Source organism: Microcebus murinus, chromosome 3, assembly GCF_040939455.1.
Source record: "Microcebus murinus isolate Inina chromosome 3, M.murinus_Inina_mat1.0, whole genome shotgun sequence".
In the NCBI taxonomy this organism is placed as follows: domain Eukaryota; kingdom Metazoa; phylum Chordata; class Mammalia; order Primates; family Cheirogaleidae; genus Microcebus; species Microcebus murinus.
The window spans coordinates 31,003,777-31,028,549 of NC_134106.1; the positions used below are offsets into that span (position 1 = coordinate 31,003,777).

Consider the following 24,773-nt stretch of genomic DNA (forward strand, 5'->3'; position numbering starts at 1 on the left):
TTGGATATGCCAAGTCATTTAATATGTACAACAACATTAAGAGGTAAATGCTATTTCTATTATCATCTTAGATATGGAGAAACAGAGGCACTGAGAGGTAAAATGACCTGCCTAAGTGGCAAGATTGGCATTTGAAAACAGAGTTTATGCTCATCCCCACTGTGACAGTGTTCAGCTTATAGACTATGAGTTTCTGGAGGGTAGAATCTATGGCTTACCCATGGCAGGTACTCTAGTGTTCTGCCTTCAGTTAATGGAAATTGTAGCAAAGGCTGCTTCTGCCAAATAACAACTTTAAATTTTTTTAATGCTATTGGAAAAAATGGATAAAAGACATCCACAGATAATTCACAAAAAAGGAAAGGTCTAAAAATGGACCTTAAACATATGAAAAAATGTTCAGTTTCATTCATAATAAGAGAAATGCAGATTAAAACCACATTGAGACACAATTTATCACCCATTGAGTTGGCAAAAATTCAAAAGTTTATGATTGCATCTGTCAGCAAGAATGTGAGGGAAACATATATGTCATACATTTTTGGTGAGAATGCAAAACGGTATAACTCCTATGGAAAGGAACATGGCAATATCCAAAAAACCTCATTTGCTTTTACACTTGACCTACCAAACTGACTGTGGGCATTTACCCTGAAGATACCACTCCAACAGCACAAAAGAATACATTTACACAAGGATATTCACTGCAGCATTGTTTTCAGTTGCAAAATATTGGAAACTATCTAACTGTTCAAGGATAGGTGATTGGTTAAACAAACTGTGATAAATACTTATGATAGAGCATTTTGCAACTATTAAAGAGAAAGAGACAGAGACAGAGAGAAATCATTACAAACTGATATGTGTTGATTTCCAAGAGACATTCTTTTTTTTTTTTTTTTTTTTGAGACAGAGTCTCGCTTTGTTGCCCAGGCTAGAGTGAGTGCCGTGGCGTCAGCCTAGCTCACAGCAACCTCAAACTCCTGGGCACAAGTGATCCTCCTGCCTCAGCCTCCCGAGTAGCTGGGACTACAGGCATGCGCCACCATGCCCAGCTAATTTTTTATATATATATCAGTTGGCCAATTAATTTCTTTCTATTTATAGTAGAGACGGGGTCTCGCTCTTGCTCAGGCTGGTTTTGAACTCCTGACCTTGAGCAATCCGCCCGCCTCGGCCTCCCAAGAGCTAGGATTACAGGCGTGAGCCACCGCGCCCGGCCCCAAGAGACATTCTTAAGTGGAAAAAAAATGCAAAATGCAAAAATGTATATTTAGTATGCTGTCTTTTGTGTAAGAAGGGGAAATAAAAAATATATGTAAGTGTACTTATCTGTCCAAAAAGAAACCCAGAAAGATTACACAAAAAAACAATAAAGTAAGTTCCCTCTAGAGGCAGAAGAAATACAGGATGGAGTTAACGCTTCTCTGATTGTACCTTTTTATACAGTGTTGACTTTTGGAAACATGTTCTATGTGATCAGAAAAATAAAATTAAATCAACAAGAATGGGAAGGGGGAATAAAAACTGAAAGCATTAAATAAATGATCTTAACTGTATTGGAAATTATAATAATAGCATAACCACCCTGAAGAAGAAAAAAAGGACAATCAACTAGTCCAAGTAATTTATAAAGATAGTATTGGACCATAAGTATTTCTCAGTCTTGGTTGGGGTTAGGGTAGAACAGCAAACCAATCCAGAACTCTTTTAGCAGACCTGTTTTTGCAGAGGTATCGGCAAAGCAATTCTGCACTTATTTTAGGTGTATTAAAAGATTGAGCAAGATCGGGTGCAATGGCTCACACCTGTAATCCTAGCACTCTGGTAGGCCAAGGCAGGAGGATTGCTTGAGGTCAGGAGTTCGAGACCAGCCTGAGCAAGAGTGAGATCCTATCTCTACTAAAAACAGAAAGAGATTAACTGGACAACTAAAAATATATAGAAAAACTTAGCCGGGCACAGTGGTGCATGCCTGTAGTCCTAGCTACTCGGGAGGCTGAGACAGAAGGATCGCTTGAGCCCAGAGTTTGAGGTTGCTGTGAGCTAGGCTGATGCCATGCACTTTAGTCCAGGCAACAGAGTAAGACTCTGTCTCAAAAAAAAAAAAAAAAAAAAAAAGATTGAGCAAATGAGTAAAGGTGATACTGTTCAGAGTCAGAGTTCTCAGTGGGGAAGGAGGAACATACAAATAATGAAAGAGGGAAGGCAAGATGAACCCTATGGAATGGATTAAATTGCAGGTATTGATACGGACTCAAGATTTCTAAAATATGTATATGTGTACTTGTCTTCATACAAGTATAAATATGCATGTATATGTGTATGCATACATATATAGATGTATATCTGTGTGTTTATGTGAGTGTGTGTGTATGTGTGTGTGTGTGTGTGTGTATTTCCCAATCTTGTTCACAAAAAGGGCCTATAAGCAAAGACACCCAAGTAGCAGTGGTCATACCTAGTGCCCAGTCTTGGTCTTTAATACCATTCCCTACTAAAAGGAAGTGGAAGTCCTTGGAGAAGTGGCTGATTCCAGCACTGGGGCAGGTTTGGTACAAGGTGAGCCATGAGCATCATTTCTGTGGCAGAATTTAAGGAGGAACTCAAACATTTAATAGGGCATGTCACGAAGACACAGAAATCAGCTTGAATGGTTCCCACTGGCCAAATTTGGGACAATTTGGAATAAAGGCCTATGATGTATGCAACCTCCTTTTAAATGGTTTATAAAAATACTGTGTAGAGAGAGAAAAACAAAGAAAAGAAGGTAAGAGAGAGAAAGCAAATGATAATGCAAATGGAGCAAAATGTTCACAATACATGAATCTGGATAAAGAGTATACAGATGTTCTATGTCTTGTTCTGGAAACTTTTTTGTAATTTTGAACTTTTTTTCAAAAAAGAGGGCTTTTTTAAAACGTTAAAAACATATTTTAAAAAACCTATTGTTTTGAAAAGGCAGAACATCTTATCTCTTTGACTGATTCAAAGATCATTCAAACCCTACATTCCATGTATTATTGTGCAATTATTAAAAATGACTATCATTAACCATTTATCAATAGAGGAAAGTTTTTATAATATCAAGTAGGAAAACAGTAGATTAAATCATATAAAACCATGTGTGGACATGGAAAAAAACTGGAAAGAGATACGTTAAAGATGAAGGAAAATAGCAGGATGAGATGGGGTTATGCTTGTTCTCTATTTTACAAACTTTCTCTAGTGCTGCCACATTGCCTATTTTCTTAAACTACTTTGCAAGTGCCTTATTTGGACTTTTAACAAATTTCTTTGATGGGAGGCCTACATATCAGGAGGAAAGACCTAAGTTAGACATTAGAAATGACTTCTTTTTTTTTTTTCTTTTGCGTACTATTTCTGGACTGAATAGAAATGACTTCTTGCCTAGAAAAAATCTTAGAAAACATTTGCACAAGTAAGCAATACCCATTGGGATATCCCTCTGGACATTTTTTTTTTTTTTTTTTTTTTTTTTTTTTTTTTTGAGACAGAGTCTCCCTTTGTTGTCCAGGCTAGAGTGAGTGCCGTGGCGTCAGCCTAGCTCACAGCAACCTCAAACTCCTGGGCTCGAGTGATCCTTCTGCCTCAGCCTCCCGGGTAGCTGGGACTACAGGCATGCGCCACCATGCCCGGCTAATTTTTTTTTTATATATATATCAGTTGGCCAATTAATTTCTTTCTATTTATAGTAGAGACGGGGTCTCGCTCTTACTCAGGCTGGTTTTGAACTCCTGACCTTGAGCAATCCGCCCGCCTCGGCCTCCCAAGAGCTAGCCTCTGGACATTTTTTAAACAGGATAACTAATGATCCAGAGTTTCTCAAAGTCCATTTCTGATATATAAATTTGTTCCTTCTGTATAAAATACAGTTAAAAATACCTTGGGACATTCTTCACAGCCCATTCTATATCTCTAGAATAGAAGGAAATGCTTCACATATTCTCCAGCCATGCAGTCCAGATTTTCCAGATGATTCTGATTTCAAACATACTCTCCCATTGCATACTAAGTCATGCCTTCAGAGGTTTGCTGTGAAAATGTCATCACTGTACTTTAGGTCTATCTAATATAGGAGAATTGGAGAACCTGCCTCCCTGTGTCCCTTACTCTGCCTAATATTAACAATTACTCACTCTCTATTCCTTTCTCCTCCCAGGAGCTCTGGAAATTGCACGATTTCCCTGAAAATTTGGAAAGGAAGAATTAAATTGTTTTATAGAAAAGCCAAAGGCACAGACTGTATCCAAATATATTTGAACAGAATCAGGAGTTTACTCCAGTTGTCACATCTAAGAGAATAACCATGTCCACATCCGTGGTAACGATCTTTGGGTAACTAAGGTGCTAGTTCTGAAACCTGAGCCACCAGAACAATCCAAAGAATAACTACCCTTACCTCTTCCATCATATTAATGCAGGCTCTTTATCAACTTGTTGAATGACAACAAGTTGTCTTGATATATAATTATTAAGATTTTTAAAATAGATTTTTTAAAAATACATTTTTTTAAAAAGAGCCACAATTATCTTATCTATAATACACAAATTGGTGAGCTCACCCTGTCGGGACAGTTTCTGTTTTATTGTTGACCCAAAGAACATAGTATTTAAAAAAAAAAAAGAAGAAGAAGAAGAGAAAGAAAAGAAAAATAATCTTTAAAACAGTTATTATACAAAGATTTATTCACTCTCTTTTACTCAAAGTGTTCGCTGAGATACATTTTTAAAAGAAACTGTTTACAAACAGGACAGCATAGGTTGTTTGCTAAATTAAAGCTGATACAGTCAACAAAAGAAAAAGCCACCTAAATCCTTACCAACCTGTAGCAATCACCTAAGTCAAATCACCCTGTACTATTTAGTGCAGGCGTTCTTTTGAAAGATGCAGAACATCTTGCATGTAATAAGAGGCCTTATGGTTTCCCTCACTGTGCCTTCAATTTTAAGGAATTCAACTCTACCTATTAATCTCGTCTACCACCCCATATGTTTTTGTGTTTTTCTTTTTTCTTTTCTGTTCTTCGCTTTCGCTATGCTTTTCTCTTTTTGATGTTCTGCCATCTTGGCCCCCAAACCCTTTCCCTCCCTTGTCTGTGGTTATTATACCTGGATCAACAGGAGTCAAACCCTTATTTTGAAAAAAGAGGAGGAAGAAAAAAAGAGAGGGAAGAAAATGTTGGCTTTCCAGAAAAAAGGCAGAGATTCCTAAAGAAAATCTTCCATTGATAAAATTCAAGGAGACATTCTTTCTTAAGGGTGTTTTATGGGAGAAGAAAAACACAGGGTACCAAGAACATGAGCACTGAGTAGAACTCACCCTACAATCATTTTAATTTTCATGGAGGTGGTGTACGAAAGAAGGAATGTTCCTCCCTATAAGAGGAAGAGATTGGATGTCTGTTAGTGAAAACCATTCCCTCAATTTGGGAGACATCAGATGGACAGGGCACGGTTAGGGTACGGGAAATGGGTAGACAAATACAAAGCAGTGACCCCAATGGAAAAGGTGGTGAATATTACTGTGGCTGAAACAAGATAAATGGCTCTTTCTGAAAATGAAAAATGCTGTCTATGTTGGGGGCAAACGCACCTCTGTAGACCTTGTTATCTTTTCAGTAATGCGTTTTATGGAAGTTCTGGTTAAGCTACACCTTGCTTGCAAATTGTTGCTCCGGACGATGTGTGCTTTCTTGTACAAGAATGGCTGACAGGAGATGAGCAAGCTGTTTCCCTGAGTCTATGTGGAGTCTGGACACTGGCAGAATTGCTTCAGGGCCTAGAATACAAAAAGCAAGAATTGGCCTTGGGAGCTGGCCTTGGGAATTGGCCTTGGGAGCTGGCAGCATGATAGGCACTAAAAAAACAATGAGCTTGACCCAGTGATCATTGGCATTCTCATGATGGACTCTGCAGGCTTCTTTTATTGATCTCAGAGGTAGTGGCTACTGATTAATCCCAGAAGTTGCACAGTCACTATGGCTAATAAACTGATTTACCACATGCCAGGCTTCCTTTGGGATTAAACATTATAGGGGAAGGGCCAGAGAGGAAATTTTTTGCAGGGAAAGAGGGAAATCAGAGTTCCTGCTGGAGTATAGATATGGACAGGAATAGAGATTTGGGGTTATTGATTGGCAGGAAGATTTTACTTATATCCAAAGCTAGTGAGCCAGGGTCTTCGGGTTATACCCTCTAAGGGAGATCAAATTAAGCAAGAACATCAAGGGTTCCTTGGGGCTAATACTTGCTGTAGGAGCCTGGACATAAGTGCCTGCCTCTCTGGCACAGCCATTCACGTTGAGAATTGTGGGCATGTTGAAAGGCAGTTGCTCTATATGGAACACTGTGGGTGGATGGCTTTCTACCTGCGCTTACTGCTTAATACTAGGTGTCCATTTTTCTCCAAACCAAAGAACAGCTGTTCCTTATGAATGCAAGAGGTAAATAATAGCCCCTCCCACTCATATTCACCCACAGGGGCAGTGACTTGAACTGGGACACATGAGCATCAGGATGGCTTAGGGAAAAGAATCCCAGCTTTGGAGTTCACACCCCACTCTGCCACTTGGTTTTATGACCCTGAGAAAGATACTTAGCCTCTCTGATCCTCAGTTTCCTCTGCTGTAAAGGTCTCTTCCTAGAATTTTGCATTATGGTTACAGATAGTGTAGATAAAGTACTTAGCCCAATGGCTGGCACATGGCACTACATGATAGCTATCATGATTATTGCTCCAATAAAGCAGCTCTTTCTAGTCTAAGAAGGGACTGATGAGCAGGAGCATAATTAATAATACCTATTCAGGCCGGGCGCGGTGGCTCACGCCTGTAATCCTAGCTCTCTGGGAGGCCGAGGCGGGCGGATTGCTCGAGGTCAGGAGTTCGAAACCAGCCTGAGCAAGAGCGAGACCCCGTCTCTACTATAAATAGAAAGAAACTAATTGGCCAACTAATATATATAGAAAAAATTAGCCGGGCATGGTGGCACATGCCTGTAGTCCCAGCTACTTGGGAGGCTGAGACAGAAGGATCGCTTGAGCCCAGGAGTTTGAGGTTGCTGTGAGCTAGGCTTACGCCACGGCACTCACTCTAGCCTAGGCAACAAAGCAAGACTCTGTCTAAAAAAAAAAAAAAAAAAAAAAAAAAAAAAAAAAATAATACCTATTCATACTTTCATTTAATCTCCAAAATACCTTTGTGGGGCAAGGATTATTGGATTCTGCCTTCTACAGATGAAGAAACTGGGGCTTAAAAAGGTTATATAATTTGTTCAAGGCCATATGACCAGTAAATTAAGGAGCTGAGATTTCAACCCAGTTGTCTGCTTCGAGAGCCCACGTTCTTAACCACGTATCTTCAGATAACACAATGGCCTTGGGGCAAGGGACTGAAAACTCTCTAATCATTTATACAGACCACTAAGTTGCTAGAAGCATAGCTTCTGGACATCCAGGAGACTGCTTTGAATACCTGGAGCGGGCAAGGCCCAGGATAAGGGCATCTGTGAGAACCACTACGGGCCTCTCCAGGATGCAGTGGGAGCACCTGCTTGAACGACTGACTTCTACAGAGTTCACGGGTCTCTTGTAGTTGGTAAAATGACTTAGTAGCGGGAATGACAAAAATCCAAACACACAAACTGGACTTGCTTGGGTATTTTTGGAAAAGTATGTAGAAATCTATCTAAGTGAGGATCATCATACAAAATAACACTGGCTGGAACTCTCCAGGATATGCTATAGCACTTTTTCAAAAATAATAATGAGGGAGTGAACATAACCACCATGAGACAGAAAATGTGCTTTCAGCCTGAAGCAAACGCTGCCGTGTGTGCCGTAGTCTCCTCTGAGAACAGGGTGGTGAATGGCATCCACCCAGACAGCCTAATGCGTTCCCCATAACTTGCCTGCCGCAGGAATGTCTTTGAAGTCAGTGGGAAACCCAGACTTCACAGAAGGAACTGCATATCTTGGCCTCTTTTAAGATTAAGACAATGTCTACATTGGCCTTATTACAATCAACATACTTTATTTATAACTGAAAAGGAGCCAAATCCTTCTTTTCATCTCACACCCAAGCTTAATTCCAGACTCCTAAAATCTAGCTGGCTGCTTGGAGGCAGAAACACTCTACCTTCACAATGTCCTTACAATGCGTTGTTTTGCTGTAACCTATTTAATCCTTGGGTTCACTGCCACTAAAGTAGTTTCATCGTTCTACTTTGACAGTGAAATCTGCACCTCACCTCTAGTGCTTCCCTCCGCCCCCCCGTCTCATGCCATTTCTCTCCTTCTCCAGTACTCTTGGTGTCTGTCTTCAAGCATAAATGCTGACAATATGTGTTCCTTCCTTCCATTTCCCCAAGAGTTTTTGGCTCAAACTGAAATAGTGCATGTAATGCCACTGTCACTTGGTCTGCCTGGCAAATATTTATCTTTCAAGCTTATCCTGATCACCTTCCAAGAAGGTGAGAAGGTGAGATATAGTAAGACATAATGAAATGATTGTCGTTTTAAGACATGTTTTTTGCTTTTTTGAGACAGAGTCTCACTCTATCACCTGGGCTAGAGTGCCATGGCATTAGCCTAGCTCACAGAAACCTCAAACTCCTGGGCTAAAGCAATTCTCCTGCCTCAGCCTCCCAGGTAGCTGGGACTACGGGCATGCACCACCACACTCAGCTAATTTTTCTATTTTTAGTAGAAACAGTGTCTCGCTCTTGCTCAGGCTGGTCTCGGACTCCTGAACTCAAGCAATCCTCCTGCCTTGGCCTCCCAGAGTGCTAGGATTACAGAAGACATTATGTATTGAGGCAATTTGTTACACAGCAATAGATAACCAGAACACAGGCACGTGGTGTAATACCAGTGTATAAAGGTATATGTTTAGTAAACATATACAAAAGCAAATATATAGCAACAATAAACAGATTCAGATAGTGAGAATCACTCTTTGGTAAAGTTACTTGTTTGCTTCTGCTGTCTAAAGCAGTGGTTTTTAATCTTTGTTTTGTTTTGACAGTAATGTAAATGATAAATGGCTCTCACCTGTAGAACATGTTCCCGTAGGTGTGCCCAAATATCCATCGGTGGCCACTGCAATTTAGACTATGGACCATGTAGCTCCATCGCAGACAGAGGTAGTATTTCAGGGGCCTAAAGCAGCTACAAATTTGTGCAATTTGTTTAAAAAAACAAATTATGAATCAAGACAAATTATGAAAGTAAATATTTAGAGTGAGAAGAGAAATACCCTCAAAATCACAAATTTTATAAAGCTAACCTATATCACAAACTTCACAAACACACAGAAAAACAATAATTGTTTTATTGACATACCTTCCTAAAACATTTTTTTCCAGACTTTTTGACTATAGAGTCTTTGATCGGCTCTTTATATTATGCCAATTTGGGGTTATCATTTTCTGAAGAGAGAATAGAAAAGGCAATTTAGTTTTTCTTATGGCACCATAGTCAATAAAGTTTTCGTTTATCGGTTACTTAGAAAAGTCTCTTTCAGCTACATAACATTTTATTGTTAATGCCATGAAAATGGTTAGGATTATTGTCAAAATTGAGAAAACCTCTATCAGGTCTCTTCCATGTGGGAGCTTCAGATCTCAGGACGTATCAGGTTTTCTTTTCAGTGACAATCTCAGCTACTCTTTGGATTGAAAAGGCATGGGGCACTTATAATTGTATGTGCTTTATTTTGCAGTATATTCCTTTTTAAAAGAAAAATATGGAACGCTTCACGCATTTGCATGTCATCTTCGCACAGGGGCCATGCTAATCTCTGTGTCGTTCCAATTTTAGTATATGTGCTGCCGAAGCGAGCACTTGCAGTATATTCTTGACAGAAGAGAAATTCCATTTTTAATCATCATCGATAAGGACAAAATCCTCTTTTCACAATTTCTCCATCTAGTGATTGGAAGAATTCTCCATAGTCTAGTTTCTGGTTCCACATATTTCAGATATTATTTTCCCTCCACTCCCTCTGTACACTTTGCTAGCGCCAGGTGCTGTAGGACACTTTTAACCTCTGACCTTACACTTGTTCCTATCACCTTGTAGTCCAAGAACATAGGAATGGAGAGACAAAAGATACGGATTCTCTGCTTTGCCCCTTTAGGGCTTAGCTCCCCAAAGTCGATGCTAAATAGACAGAGGAGAAAACAGAGAGTAGAGGGGGTTTGTGCCCCTCTCCTCCATGTGGAGCTCATGGAAGAAACTGCTCCACAGGGCGGCCTTACTCCATTAAGAAACAGTTCAGCAGATTAAAAATGATGGTGCATGGTGTTTAGGTGGACATGGGCCCCGGTTATCCCTTCTGAGCTTCCCTCAGCTGGGGCCCAGAGGTCACTGCATGCATCATGGAGGACTAGGGAGGTAGCTGAGTTAAGAACCAGAAGTCATCATGGCAGCACAGGAATCCAATGGCAGTTTTAGGTGAGATTCAGACAGGTAAGTCCCACCAACGGGACCTGAATCAGCCAAAAGGAGCACCAGGTCTGGACAAGCCAAAGAATAAGCACAGGTGGGTCAGATCCAGCTCCACAGACACGACTGCAGGTGTCCAGGGACCTGACAAGTCAAGCCACGTCACAGCAGAGCCCACCAAGGCCCCACGCAAGAGCACTGGGTTCCAGACACACAGCCCGGGCCTCCTTTCCTTGCCGGGTGGTCACACAAGGAAGCTTGCCACTCTGTCTGCAGCCCTGTCCTTTAGCCATTGTTCTAGGAGGGCGTAGAAACAACGGAGCCTAGGATACCAAAGTCAAGTTCTCAAGTCACAGAGAAAACTCCCTGGTATCAATCCTCTACTAATACTTGTAATGGCATCTAACATTCATCAGGTGCTTGGATGTGCCAAGGAATGCATATTGCCATAATGATATATTACATATATTACCTTTGTTTTTCAGCTAATCCTCTCAATAACTCTAAAACAGAGGTACTACTACATTTTACACTTTACACTGAGAAGTCTGAAGCCAAGAGAAATTAAATAATTTGCCCAAGATTATTCAGCGTATGAAATAGCAGAGCTGAGCTTTGACCCCACAGATAGAACTCTGGAGTTCACACTCCTGAACTGCTGAGCTTTATTGCCTGCAGAGCTCTATTGCCCGTAGCAGCTTGAAGGACTCCAGGTGTATGATACCAATAGCACCCTGGGGTTGGGCTGCCCATCCCCAATACAAGTCCCTTCCTTGAATTAGGGTTTATGACCCTGCAGGATGAACAAACCACCCAAGGGTTAAGGGTCTCCTCTCTCCACGGTTAAGTCAAAGGTCATGGTTGAATACCTATAGCATTTCCCCTGGGCTTTTTGCCACCACCATGTGTCATTAACAGCAGATCTCAGAAGATAAAGTGAGTGCTGCTCCAGTGTATTCAGGGTAGTCTGTTTCTCAAATCCAGAGCCCAAAGTGCTATAGGGACGGACACCTGTTGCTGTAGAAACATTGCGCATCTGCCATCACTGCCCCGTGGATACGATCCCGGAGCTGTGCTGGCAGCAGCAACCCATGCCCTCCAACTTGTACCCATTCTCTGCTACATTCTAGAAACTTCTGCAGCATCTCAAGGGAGTGCTCACTCCCAGCACGACCATGTGTTACATATTTTAATCCATGAAAAAAATCATCCTTAGAAATAACCACACTTGCTACAGATAACCCAGAAACTAGAGCAGCAAGGGTTCCAGATTCCAATTCTGAATTTGTGATAAGAATGCTTGAAAAATGTATTTAACCTTTATGTAGGTCATTTCCACCAAACTGGAAGCGAGTGCAACATAACACTATCATTCATAGGCTGGCTGGCTGGTTTTTTCTTGAGCAAGTGTTGACATTCATGTACTTCTGTGCCCAGCCTTGCCATCCTCTCCAACACGCCCTCCCTTCAGCATCTGCTTCCTTCAGCGCTCTCGGGGACAGCCATATCCTCGCTGTTGCTAACAGTGCCCATGGAGAAAGCTAGGGTCTGTGCCAAGCGCGCAGACTGCTGATGCTCCTAGAGTCTCTGGTCCACTGGGTGCCACAGCTGAGAAGAATCCTGTGCAGAGCCATACCTTGTTTTTAAGCAATTCTGCTTGTGCCTAAGGGCTCCCATAGTCTCTCATGGATAGTTTGGAGTTTCTTAATCTCACCTCTCTCTGGGAATGCCTCAAAGTCTGATGAAGCCAATTCCTCTATTTCTAACCAGGGGTCTCCAACACCTTCCAAGAGGGAAGGCAGGGGACCAGATACTGTCTTTCCTCCACCATTCACCTTTCAGGCCTTGTCTCAACAAATCCCAGCTGTTCTCCCCACAAAGGGATTGGATGTTTGACCAATCCAGCACAAAACAAGGTACATTAGTGACAATGGGTGTGAATAGATACAAGAGGAGGGAGATGGGGACCTAAAGGGACTTGAAAAAGAAATATTGTCCTCACTAGCTATATTTTGGCCCTAGCTCAGTAGGTCAAAATTGCCCCATAATAGATGGTTAAAATAATCATACTTAGTAATTTCAGATAGGATCAAATACTTTCCTCCTATTCTTACTTTAAGTGAGTAGGACCAAAAATGTGCAGATCCATATTGAAAACCAGCATTTTTAGATTCTAGTTCATAGGTAATGTAAAACTGTAGGTCAAGAACAACACCCCCGTGTATGCCAGGGTTCTCTCCTCATATACATTCATGTTTTCTTTTCTTTCCTCCTTAATTCATGGTGACTGAGGATTTATCACATTCAGACCAATGAAAAAAAGCTAGGGGAAGTTCATCTGTCTATAGGTCGGGTACTTGTTCTTTTTACAAGATAGGCAGGTTATTTCATAAAAGTTGCCGTTTTGGCCGGGTGCAGTGGCTCACACCTGTAATCCCCACACTTTGGAAGGCCAAGACAGAAGGATTGATTGGGGCCAGAAGTTCGAGACCAGCCTGAGCAACACAGCAAGACCCCATCTCTACAAAAAGTAGAAAAATTAGCCCACTCTGGTGGTGCGTGCCTATAGTCCCAGCTACTCAGAAGGTCAAAGCAGGATTGCTTGAGCCCAGGAGTTTGAGGTCACAGTGAGCTATGTTCACACCACTATACTCTAGCCCAGGCAACAGAGTAAGACATTGTCTCAAAAAAAAAGAAAAGGAAAGGAAAAGAAAAGAAAGTTGCAGTTGTATAAAAAGAACATAGAATCTTTCAGTCTAATTCTTTGACAGAAAAAAACTATTCTTGAGTGGTTTTAATACCTTTCATAAGGCTCGTATGAGAACTGGGAGCTGGTAGCCATTCTGTGGGAAGCTGAAACTGGTGGAGGTTCAGCACTGTGTGTGGAAGACTGGTACATGACTGCTTCCCCAAATTAAGTCAGGAGAGCTCCAGCAAACCCCTGCAGTTCTAGGTGTTCCAGGTGCACACACACAGATGCTCTGGGAAGGAAAAAAGAAAGAAAAAAAAAAACAGGCATCTGGTGAAAAGATAGGAAAAGGGATACTATGGAATAAAGGAGCCAGCTGTGAACAGTCGAGGAAGGGAAAGAGGGACTGAGAGCAAGTTAGATTTGTGAAGGTCTCACTGAAGCAAAGACATGTCCCTGTGCTCGAGAGGGAAGAAAGAGAAATTAGGCAGCAAAAATTCAGGATCCAAAAAAAGATAAGAAACGAGATGTATTCGAGTCCCATATGATTCTGGGGAATCGGAATCTACTCACTAAATAATGATGTCCCCAAGCCCCACAAGCAAGGAAATGGAGAATAAGATCTTGCTTTCTGATCTATCCTCTCCAACATCCATTAAAGCAATTCCTGAAAGCAGCCATTTGGCCAGCTACTTATTCTCTCTTGAGGGGCAGAGAGAGAAGAAGGAGGCAGACAACAAAGGCAGGAGGGAAATGTAAAGGGCAGTAGCAAGAAATGTTTTAACAGAGGAAAGACTTAGGAGGTGCCACTAGGTGAAGGCAGAGGTGAGTGAACGGTGGGTGGGGGATCTGGCACCCTGAGGGGGGGAGCTTGCAGATAGCGATCACAGCCAAAAGGTAACTTGGTAGGGTCACAGGTCCTTTGAGAGTCTGGATCATTCGCAGTTCAACGAGCATGGGTGATTTAGATCTAAGACCGCGCTTAATTCCCCGCACAGTATACCTGAGGATGTGGAGTTGGGCACAAGCTACCAATCTACCATGGATGCCCCGGGCTCTCCTGTCCTGCCAGGGGGACCTCCGCTCACACCCAAGCCTTCGGTAGGTTCCTCCACGGACAGCTGTAATCTGTGGAGGCTTCTTTAAACGTAAAGGGCAACATTGAAACTCATAGTCCGTCTTTGTGAGCACTTTCTAATCTCGAGGGGAAAGCTAGGTTCTTTCAATATTCTAAGTGGAATAATCATTGATAATACATGTTTCAATTAGGATGCTTTGGGATGAAAGTAACAAAAAACCCAACCAGACACATCATCAATAAGAAGGATAATGTAATATGTCCTATGACAGTAGGTTCAAAGGGAGGATGGTTTCAGGATTCGTTAACTCACTGCTCAATGACATTATTAAAGTGTGTCATTATGGCACATGGGTTTTTTTTTTTCAGTGTTCTGCTCTTTTCTTCCTCTGTAGGTTGACTTTTGTCCACTGATTTATCCTGTATAGTTGCGAACTGGCTGCCAAAGTTTTAAGTGTGCCATAAATATGCAACAGTGTGTACAAAACAGGGTCTATTTCCTGCCTTGAATCTTTTCTCATCAGAAGGAAAATTTCCCAGAAGTACCCTTAGACTTTCCCTCAGTCTCATTATGTACACAGAATTACTATACATGCTCATTCCTGAACTAATTTCTGGCAAGGAAAGGGAACTAATTACGATTGGTTTGATGTGACCAAGATCCACTCTGCTTTGGGCTGGAACCAGCTTCCCTGGAGCATGTAAGTTGCCTGATATCTGAACAAAATTGGGGGATCGTTAGCAGGAAGAAGGAAGGAAGGGCTGATAGAGAGGCATCTCATAATGTCTATCATTGATAAGAACACTGAGCATGATTTCCAAACCCACCCTGGCCTACCATCTCCTCCTTTTCTCCTATAATCCACTTGTCACAAGGAAAAGGCCCCCTTCATTTGAGCATAACTGAAGTAACAAAGGTCTTTCTAACAACAGGAAGCCCTGAGACCCAGTCAAGAATTCTACAATTACCAGAGATATTAATGTGAGTTATATGGGTGGCTTCTGTTGAACATGCCACCAGTTGAGAAGCATAAGTTATACCACTGATGGCGACAAAGGACCTTCTAATTATCACTAAGTAAAATCCTGTTTATCTTATTGTCATATGTATCCTTGTACCTCATAACTTGAAGTGACTCGAATAAGTGTTGAGCTTTTCTATCCAGAAAATTGATTTAGCCAGGAGGCTAAGGGTTGAGAGACCTGCAGATTTGTGTTGTTTGGCACGTGCATAGTTGGCCTACAAAGTGGTTGTTTAAAATTTTAAATGAATTGCAAACATTAAAAAAAAATCAGAAAATTATACATGTTTTTAAAAATCTAGATTTCTGGCTTTTTTTGAAAAATCAGATCTGACCACTTAAGCCAGTCTTCCTACACAGTGGCCATTGTCTGAAGCCAACTAGTTAGATCCCCCTTTGGTCAGAAATAGTTTCACCAGCTCGCCATAGACCCCATCTCACACTCATGCTACCTGCCTGGCCCACCCCAAGCATTTGAGCTATGGTCCCTGGCTACCTAATCAAAACTACCCATACAGTTGCCTAAGGGACCTGAATTTAACAAACTCAAGAGTATTAGCCAGTTCAATCTGAGATTGAAAAGCAAATACCTTGATGAAAGGAGAGAACTATCAGGAGACCTGAGACATGAGGCCAATTCCCAAAGGAAAAGCATTCTAAAACTCACAGCCCTCCTCCCTCTGCCCACAAATCTTGGGAAACTGGCCAACCCTGATAGGAGAGAATAAAACATCCCATTGTGTCTTGGTCTAGTCTACAACAATCAGTGGATCATGGAAAGCTCCAGAGCCCTAGATTTGATTACCTACTGATCATGATTTCAGCTTGCAGAACAAGACTGTTTCTATTAGTGACAGTATACAATTACTATCTGATATGCTTTCAGAATCTTACCATAATATTCTTTCCAGGAATTGATTTCTTCTATCTCCTACACATAGACACACACACGTTCTATATGCCTAATGGCAAATAACACATGGAGTTTGGAAACTGGCTCAGATAGACTCTGTTTTATTAGCTCTCTATACATGTTTCTCAATGTCTCTATTGTCTTCCTTTTTAAATCCACACTTAATGATAGACCATTAAAATCCATCTTTCTTGCTGCATGCATGTCAGGGCCCAAAACCGAAAGAAAGGCCAGGAGGAATATTTCCACCAATTATTTTCTGGAAATGCTTAATTCCAAATCAAATCAGATCTACTAGAATTCCCTAGTTTAACATCTCAGGATTTCAATCTGGAAATGGCCAATATACAATGTGAACAAAAATGAGCACAGCATGACACAATGCTGCATGTTGAGATGGGCAATTGAGTACAGATCCTTTTGCTTATGAGATGATAGGAATAGTTCTTAAAAATCAGGACAGACTTGTTTAAAATCAGCAAAAAGGGAAACTAAGTATCCTAGAGATTATTGTAGCCTTTGGAGAAATTTCTGTCCAACTGGATTCGGCCATGGGGAAATCAGGCTAGTGTAATAAGATCAGACATTTTGAGTCCAAAGCACCCCTTCAAGCACGGAAGGACACAAGCAATTCTCTCTCCTGACAACCCAGGATAAGGCAGTCTTCTGTCTGTTCCACTTTCTGGTAGCCTAAGCTACACTCCTCAGGAAAATCCAGTTGAAAAGAAGAGGGTTCATTCTACCTAGAGATTTTCAGTGCTTGGATTGTAGGCTCTTGAGGAACACAAAGGAATGGAACATTTTCTAGAATTCCTCTCTGCTGGTCCTTTCATCACCCCATAAGAAATATCTGAAAATGGGGTGATTAGAGAATGAACAGAGAAATATTCCATAAACCTTGGTGGGCTTGCTTCTGTCATTTAGTTCAGCCCAATCCAATCAGAATTTCCTGGGCACCCAATCTGTGCCCAGCACTGTGCTAAGGACTATCTCAACTGTAAAAGAAGCTTACAATAAAGCCCTTGACCTCAAGAAGCTTGCCATCTTGTTGAGTGGGCTGAACCTATCCCTATGAAGGAACTAGAGAACAACACAAGAATGTAAGTAGGCATCACAATTGGTTTAATCTCTACCTAATCTCAGTTTCCTTCTATATCATTCCACAAATGTTGTACTAAATTATAACAAAATTTAAATTAGTTATAATTTAAATTTATGAAAATCCATCATGAGTCACATTCAAGCATAGCTAAAGTGAGAAGACAGATAATGCCAAGTGTTGACAAGGATGTGGAGCAAATGGACCTCTCATACATCAGTGATGGGAGAATAAATTGGTGAAACCACTTTGAAAAACTGGCAGTATCTGTGAATATCCCATGATCCAGCAACTCTACCCCTGGATTTCTATTCAGCTGAAATCCATATATCTTTTGACCAAAAGACACACACAACAATGGTCATAGCAGCACTATTCATCATAGCACCGAACTGGTAACAACCCAAATGATCATCAATAGTAGGATGGACATATAGTATATTCAGGCAATAAGATACTACAGAGTAGTGAGAATAAATAAAACTACAGCTCTAAGCAACAATATGGATAAGTCTAACCAACATAATGTAGTAAAAGAAACCAGACCAAAAAACATGACCACATACTATATGATTCCATCTATGTAAAGCTCAAAAGCAGGCAAAACTAATCCAGGTGGTAGAACAAAGCATAGTGGCTACTTTTGTTTGGAGATGGTAATTATTGGAATGAGGCAAAAGAAGAACTCTAGGTTGTGGGTAATGATTGATGTCTTGATCTGGGAGCTCATTACATGAGTGAGTACACTTTGTGAAAATTCATTGACCTTTGTATGATTTCTACACTTTTTTATGTACGTTAGTTATCAATTTAAAAAAATCCACAGAAAGGTCACATTCAAGTATTACAAATGCATCAACATTTCCCAAATTTTTTATTAATGGGAACTTGAAGTCCAGAAGAGTTATAGAAATTGACTTCCAATGGTCTCTGAGTGGGACCAAGACTTCAGGTATCTTAACTCCCTGTTCTGCCACTGGTTCTCTAGGCAGTTTTAGAAAAACACTATTTCCATTGCCTCTGTTTTTAAAAATAGCCAAGGTTGGCTCTCATTCTTCATTCATCATCAAACAGAATTGTTTTTAAGGTGAAATACGTGAAATTGTACAGCAGTCAAGGTTTTTAACATTAAGTGAAAATGAAGATTTAAGTCCCTCGCCATTTTTATGATAGGTAACAAAATTCCAATGCACTCAGGGACTGTGTCATGATTGTCCAAACATAATCATCATCATCATATAATAACTAGCCTGGTTCTCTGGTGAACCCATAAGCAAAGTTTGGGTTCTCTGTTATAAACCTCCACGTGGAAGCCAAGTGTTGTTTTCTTTCCCTCTTAGAGGAATGGAGAAAGGTGCTGTCTCAATTCTTACATGGGTGGACTCTTTTGTTCTGATGAGCCAGGAGAAATAATAAGACTTAGGAATATGAGATAAAATGGGAAAAGTTGGTCTTGATGTAAGAAGACGTGGTGCCATCACTTGTTAGCTGGAAAATTTTAGACAAGTCATCCCACCTCTCTGAATCTCAATTTACTCATCTTTAAAAGTAGGGACATAACAACCCCTCTTCTACTTACCTCGTTGGATTTTTTTGCGGTGGAAGTGAGAAGTGAGATGATGTATGCAAAAGTTTTTTGAAAACTAGAAAGTGAAAAGTCCAGATGCAAAATATTACAATATGTAATAATGCCATCAGTGAATTCTGTTGGGTTCCTTAAAAAACGAGTGTCCATGTGAACCATTGCAGGTGCTGGAGGATAGAGGATATAGCACAGTGAACAAGACAAACAGGAAGTCCCTGTCTCCATTATGTTAAGTGAAACAAGCCAAGAACAGAAAGACAAATCTCACCTGTTCTCACTCAGGCGTGAGAACTAAATATTAAAAACAACTGATCTCATGGAGACAGAGAGTAGAATGACAGTTACTAGAGATTGGGAAGAGTAGTTGGGGGAATAAAGTAGGAATGGTTAATGGGGACAAAAATTATTAGATAGGAATGAACAATATTTGATAGCACAACAAAGTGACTATAATAAACAATAAGCTAATGTATACTTTAAAATAACTAAGAGAGTGGAATTGGAATGTTCCTAACACAAAGAAATGTTAAATGCCTGAGGTGATGGATATACCCCATTTACCCTTATTTGATTAATTCACATTATATGCACCCATAAAGATATACTACTATTATGTACCCATAATAATTAAAAAGAAAAAATATATATGTAAAAAAAGAAAGTCCCTGTTTTCAAGCAGCTTGTATAGTAGAAGATAGACAGTAAAAAGACAAACAAAAAATAAGATGACTTGGGTTAGTGAAAAGTGCTGTGAAGAAAGGAAGGCAAAGCCATGCAGTTAGAGAGTAATGACCAGGTTTCTTTAGGTTGGGTGACCAGGGAAGGTCTCTCTGAGAACATCTAAGAAGGTGGTGTTTGAGCTGGGTCCTGGATGCAAGAATGAATTTCTGAGGAAAGAGAGCTCCAGGCAAAAGGAGCAGCAGATGCAAAGGTGCTGGGAGGGAGGGAGCTTGGCTGCTGGAGCAGACAGAAAGCCGGTGTGCCTGGAGCAGGGAGAGAGGCGAGAGGGAATCAGAAAGGCAAGCAGGAGCTAGACCACCAAGGACACAGCGGCTCATGCATGGGAGCTGGGTCACCTAGGGAGAGGGTGTAGATGGGAAAGAGGGCCCAAGACTAAAACCTGTTTATACTAGAGGAAGAATCTGGCAGCAAAAGACTTTTCTCCCAGTGAAACAGCTGTGTCAGCATATAACCAGGCTCTACCTCAGATTTGCAATATTTTGGACAAGCGCCACGTGGTGGTTCCATAGGTGGCTTTACTGTGAACCTAATGATGCACAAGCTTCAGAAGGCCTCACTTGTACAAGCCCCTGCCCAGGCCCTGGGAGGCACCCAGCAATCTTGTAATGAAAGTTTACATTTTTTCTTTAAAAGAACTTCCCTCAAACCTGCCCCTACCCCTGAATGCATCCAAAATGTCATTGCAAATTACTGGTATCAGAGCTTCTGCAACAAGTCAGGACCTGGAATTTTGCAGACCTGCCTCCCTTTGGCAAGCTCAGAGTCCTTCCATCCAGCTCAGGAAGCCTGACATTGACATTCCTATGGGCTGGCCTACTCACTTCTCTTTTCCCTTTTGGCCCTGGGCCTAGGCTCTCCACAACCCAAACCTGGTCCCAGCTGACCTGCCCAGCCTCATTCCCCACCTTCTCCCTCCCCCATCTCCTCGTTCTTCCCTGCACCTGTGCACAGCTCCACCAAGTTGTCCCCATTCTGGCGACACACAGATCCTCTCATGGCTTCCTATTTGTGTACATGCTGTTCCTTATGTCTCGAATGCTCTTCCCCCTCTTCTCTCAAACTCTCCCTGCATCCTCACGCACCATCAAGCTGAAGTCTCCCCTCCCCCTCTGATTGCTGCTGCCACAGCGCTGTGTGCACCACTCTATGAAGGCACTAATCTCATCCTAGAGTTCTTCATGTACATGTCTGTCCTCCCCTTGTGGCCCATCACACAGGAGACCGGGAATTCCTTAAAAACATGCCTTGTTTATCACCTGCGTTCCCTTGCCTCTATCCCAGCACAATGCCCAGTAGTGAAACAATGGATGGTGACCTCCCAAATACTTAGCAGGAGAGAACAGGAGGGTTAAAGGAATCTTCTAATTTTGCCAACATAACTCCAAACATGTAATGCATTTATTATAATTTTTTTTACAGATGCAACCATCCCAGCAGGCCCAATGTCTAGCACATATTGGGTATTCAAAAGAAGGCTGTCGACTACTTCATCAAGGCATAGCTGTGGGTGCTGCTCTTGAAAGGAGCTCACATACCCGTGCAAGATGGGGCACAGCAGTTATTACAAACAAAAATTACTAAATAAGCTAATTTCAAATAGTAGTAAGTGTTATGGAGACAATTTTTAAAGAAGGAAGGGAAGGGAGGGGAGCTACTTGGGATGAGGCCTCAGGGACGACTACTCTAAGGAGTCGTAGTCAATGATGAATGAATCCCTTCCCGAGGGTTGCTCACTAAGGGCTATTATGGGTTTGGACAGGAGGCAGATCTGGGTTGGTTGAGACTTGTTGCCTTGGAAAACAACGCTTCCTGAAGGCCTGACCAGGAGCAAGGCTTTCCTGGTGCAGTCCCAAGGCCATTTTGTCAAATTCCCCTGGATAGTAGAGCTAGTCTCAGTGTTTACTAAACAAACCAGTGTGATTATCCCCGACAAGATCTAAAAGAGAAAGACCGAAAAATTAGCATGAATACAAGGCCACCTATTCAAATTAAAGCCCTGTAAACCAGGGCAGCTGGAAAGCTGAATATAAAACAGGGAGAGTTTCAATACAAGTGAGTTACATAACTTGAGACATGCTTGAGACTCAAACAAAGGCATTCTTATCTCAAGGTTAAAGGAAGGAATTAAGACCAGCAGCACTTTCCAGGCACTTTTCCTCTAAACTTTCTACCAACATGGAGACTCCGCAGCTGGGAACAAGGGGTGGCAGAGGCCTCAGAGCTAATCAGTACTTTGGGTTACCTAGGACACCCTCTGGGTAAGGTGTGGCTCCCTGCTGGTGGTGAAGTCACCCAGGCTTTCAAAATCATCACCATTTCACAACACAAGAACTGTTCCAGTTGGAAGCAACCTTTGAGACTATAGAGCCAGCTCCATCCTATATGGATAAGAAACCCCAGAGGTCATTCAGCCAGTTACTACAGGACAGGGACTAGAATCCCAAGGTCTAGGTAAGGGTCACTTCCACCTCACCACTCTGCCTGCACCTGCGGGCACATCCACAGACCAGTAGCCAGCAGCCCATAACAGGGGCCAACTGGGCATGGCCCCTCCAACAACCTGGCTGAGGCTAGACCCAGCCCTCCTTACCTGAAGCCTTCCTGTTTCTTTCTTTGCTTTCTCTTTGCCTCTTCTCTTCTTTCTCCCCCTTTCCCTTCCCCAACCTGCCTCTATGTCCTCAACCCACTGGTAGCACAGAGAGATCCCTAGGCATTGTTTTATCTCGCTTTATCTCAGAAGCAGTGAGATCTGGAGACAAAATGTTTCCTCCTTGTTCAACTCCCTCTTCTTCCTCGCTTCCAACCGAAACCTTGACCCACCAGCTGGTCCTTCTCCCAGAGCTGCTTCCTCTCTGCTAGATCAGAAAACTGATCATGTTTCAGGCAAAATCCTCTACAAGGTAATTGCATTTTTGTAGGGTATTCTTTAAGACCCACAGCTTTCAATAAGAAACAAAGTCCTAACAGTGGACATTATTTAAAAGGTAAATACTTGGAGACAGGACCTGTCTGATCCCCTTTAGATAATAACTTTGGGGCAGTCCAGTCAACTTCATGCAGCTCAAAGGGGAAATCGGACCTGCCCAAGTCCCCTACCTGGCCATCGGGTAGCAGAGTCCATTCCTGGTGCCTGTCACCCGCCCTGGCGGGGACCTCTTCCTCTAACGCAACCGGCAGACGTTTCCCATGCTGTAGTTGAGGTTGCCCCCTCTGGTGCTGTCCTCCTTGGGGATGTGCAACACTTGTCATACCCTCTGTTTCTTCTCTTTTGAGAGGGAAGAAAAAGATAAAACCCAAACCCAGCTCAGAAATTCTGACATAAAGATGAGGAAAGGGCTACTTCTCAGCCAGCTGTGCCAGGTAGGTGGGTGGATTATAGCTTTAAATCCAGCGGAGTGTGATCCAAGCTGGTTCTACAGACAATGAAGTGGTTCTTTGTTTGGGGGACTTGCCGGGCCAGGTTGAAGTAGGAGGCAGGTTCTTTCAGGACTAGTAAACTCCCAGGAGCGTTGGGATTACACAGTCTCTTGCTGGACATACAGGCAGAACTGGCCGGCTTGCCAGACCAGAACAAAGACTTGTGAGAAAGGGTTTTTTTCCCCACACTCTGCAAGCATCCCTAATCATTCTGGCTCTAGATTTGGGGACTTTAAAGGACAAAATGATGAGTCTAAAATTTCTTTTGCAGGTCCAAAGAAAATTGTAAGACTCTCCATGGTTTCGAGAATTTTAGAAGTGTTAGTTTTGAATAACAGGCTTTTCCAAAACTCTGTGGCACTGGCAAAGCATGCCAGAGAAAATGAAAGCTTGCATTTCTGTGGGACCAGGTCCTGCTCAGCCCCATTTCTCTTTATTGGGCCGTGACTGTCTTAAATTTGCATTGAAATAAAGAGCACCAGCATCCAACTGGGTGGCTGTTGCTGGGTTGTTGTGCATTTTTCCATCATCTTATTTAGAAAACAAGAAGACCTTTTTCATTCCTTTGGGCTCCCTCCAAGTTGAATGGTCTTTTAGATCTAGCATCTTTTGGGGTAAGGAATGGGCTAGAGAGAAAACACAGAGTGTGTATGTGTGAGCATGTGTTTAAATTTCTAGTGCTGCTTTTAGAACAATTCAAGAATGAAGACTCCCCAGGGTGCCCAGCTGCTCTTAGAATGCAAACCCACACACAGAGTCAGAGAGAGAAGGGATGATTAAAACAGAAAGGGAACCTCCTCTTCAGTGACGTCCAAGGCTTGAGCCTGGTGACTTTGGATTGCACTTCCAGAAACCACCACCTTTACTGAGTGCAGCCAAAGGAAAGTACCAGTGCTTTCTTACAGATGTTGTTGAAAACATGGTGTATTCCTTATGCAAGACCATCTTTGTGAGAAGCCTCAGAATTTCATTCTGGTCCTGATACCAAGGTTAGACATACTTTGCTTGAATAATTATGCTATTTTGGGGGATTTTATGCATTCTTACAAGCAGTTTTCAGAACCCAGCTACATATTCTAGATGAATCCTGCTTCTATTAGGGGGCTGCCCTGGGGCAACTCCTGTCTTGACCCCCAAATCCCAGAGGGCACCCCCCATGGACAGAACACACAGAGACTCTAGAGCTCTGTAAGGCCTGATCCCAGCCCAGAAGCAAATCTCTTCCATGGAAAAGATTTCAATGGAAGTCTCTTCAATGGAAGTCTCAGAGACTTCCATTTCTGTGGACATATCATTCAATCAACAATAAATCTTTCATACGACAAACACATACAAAGTACCTATTTTGTGTCAGGGTATATAGCCATGAACATGACAGGCAAATATTCTTATTTTCACAGAGTTTGCAATCTAGTGGGATTTACCTTGCTGGGTGCACTTGGATTTGTAGATATGCTAATGAAATTACTAAGCAGCTAAAGTGGACACCTCAGAAAAAGACCAGAAGACCAAAATGACCAAAACAATACAAATGTGAGTCAGAGTGATTCAGAAGGACATTTAGAGAAAGGGAACGAATTATAGTTCTGTTAGCTGTGTGATCTTGGGCAAATGACAACCTCTGAGTCTCAGTTTCCTTATCTGAAAAATGATGAGACCACAGAGGTTTAGCATGAGAAATAAGTGAGATAAAATGGATAAAGCTCTTAACACAGTGCCTGCTCATAGTATGTGCCCAATAAACACTGGCTCTTCCATTTT

The 24,773-nt window shown here is 41.9% G+C and overlaps 1 non-coding gene across 1 annotated transcript; it reads right to left on the reverse strand.

Moving 5' to 3' along the window:
• Positions 1–9,761: 9,761 nt before the first annotated feature.
• LOC142870286 (U6 spliceosomal RNA) lies at positions 9,762–9,865 on the reverse strand. The gene has a single exon (XR_012918717.1). It is a non-coding gene; the product is annotated as a U6 spliceosomal RNA (small nuclear RNA).
• Between the last annotated feature and the right edge of the window lie 14,908 nt (positions 9,866–24,773).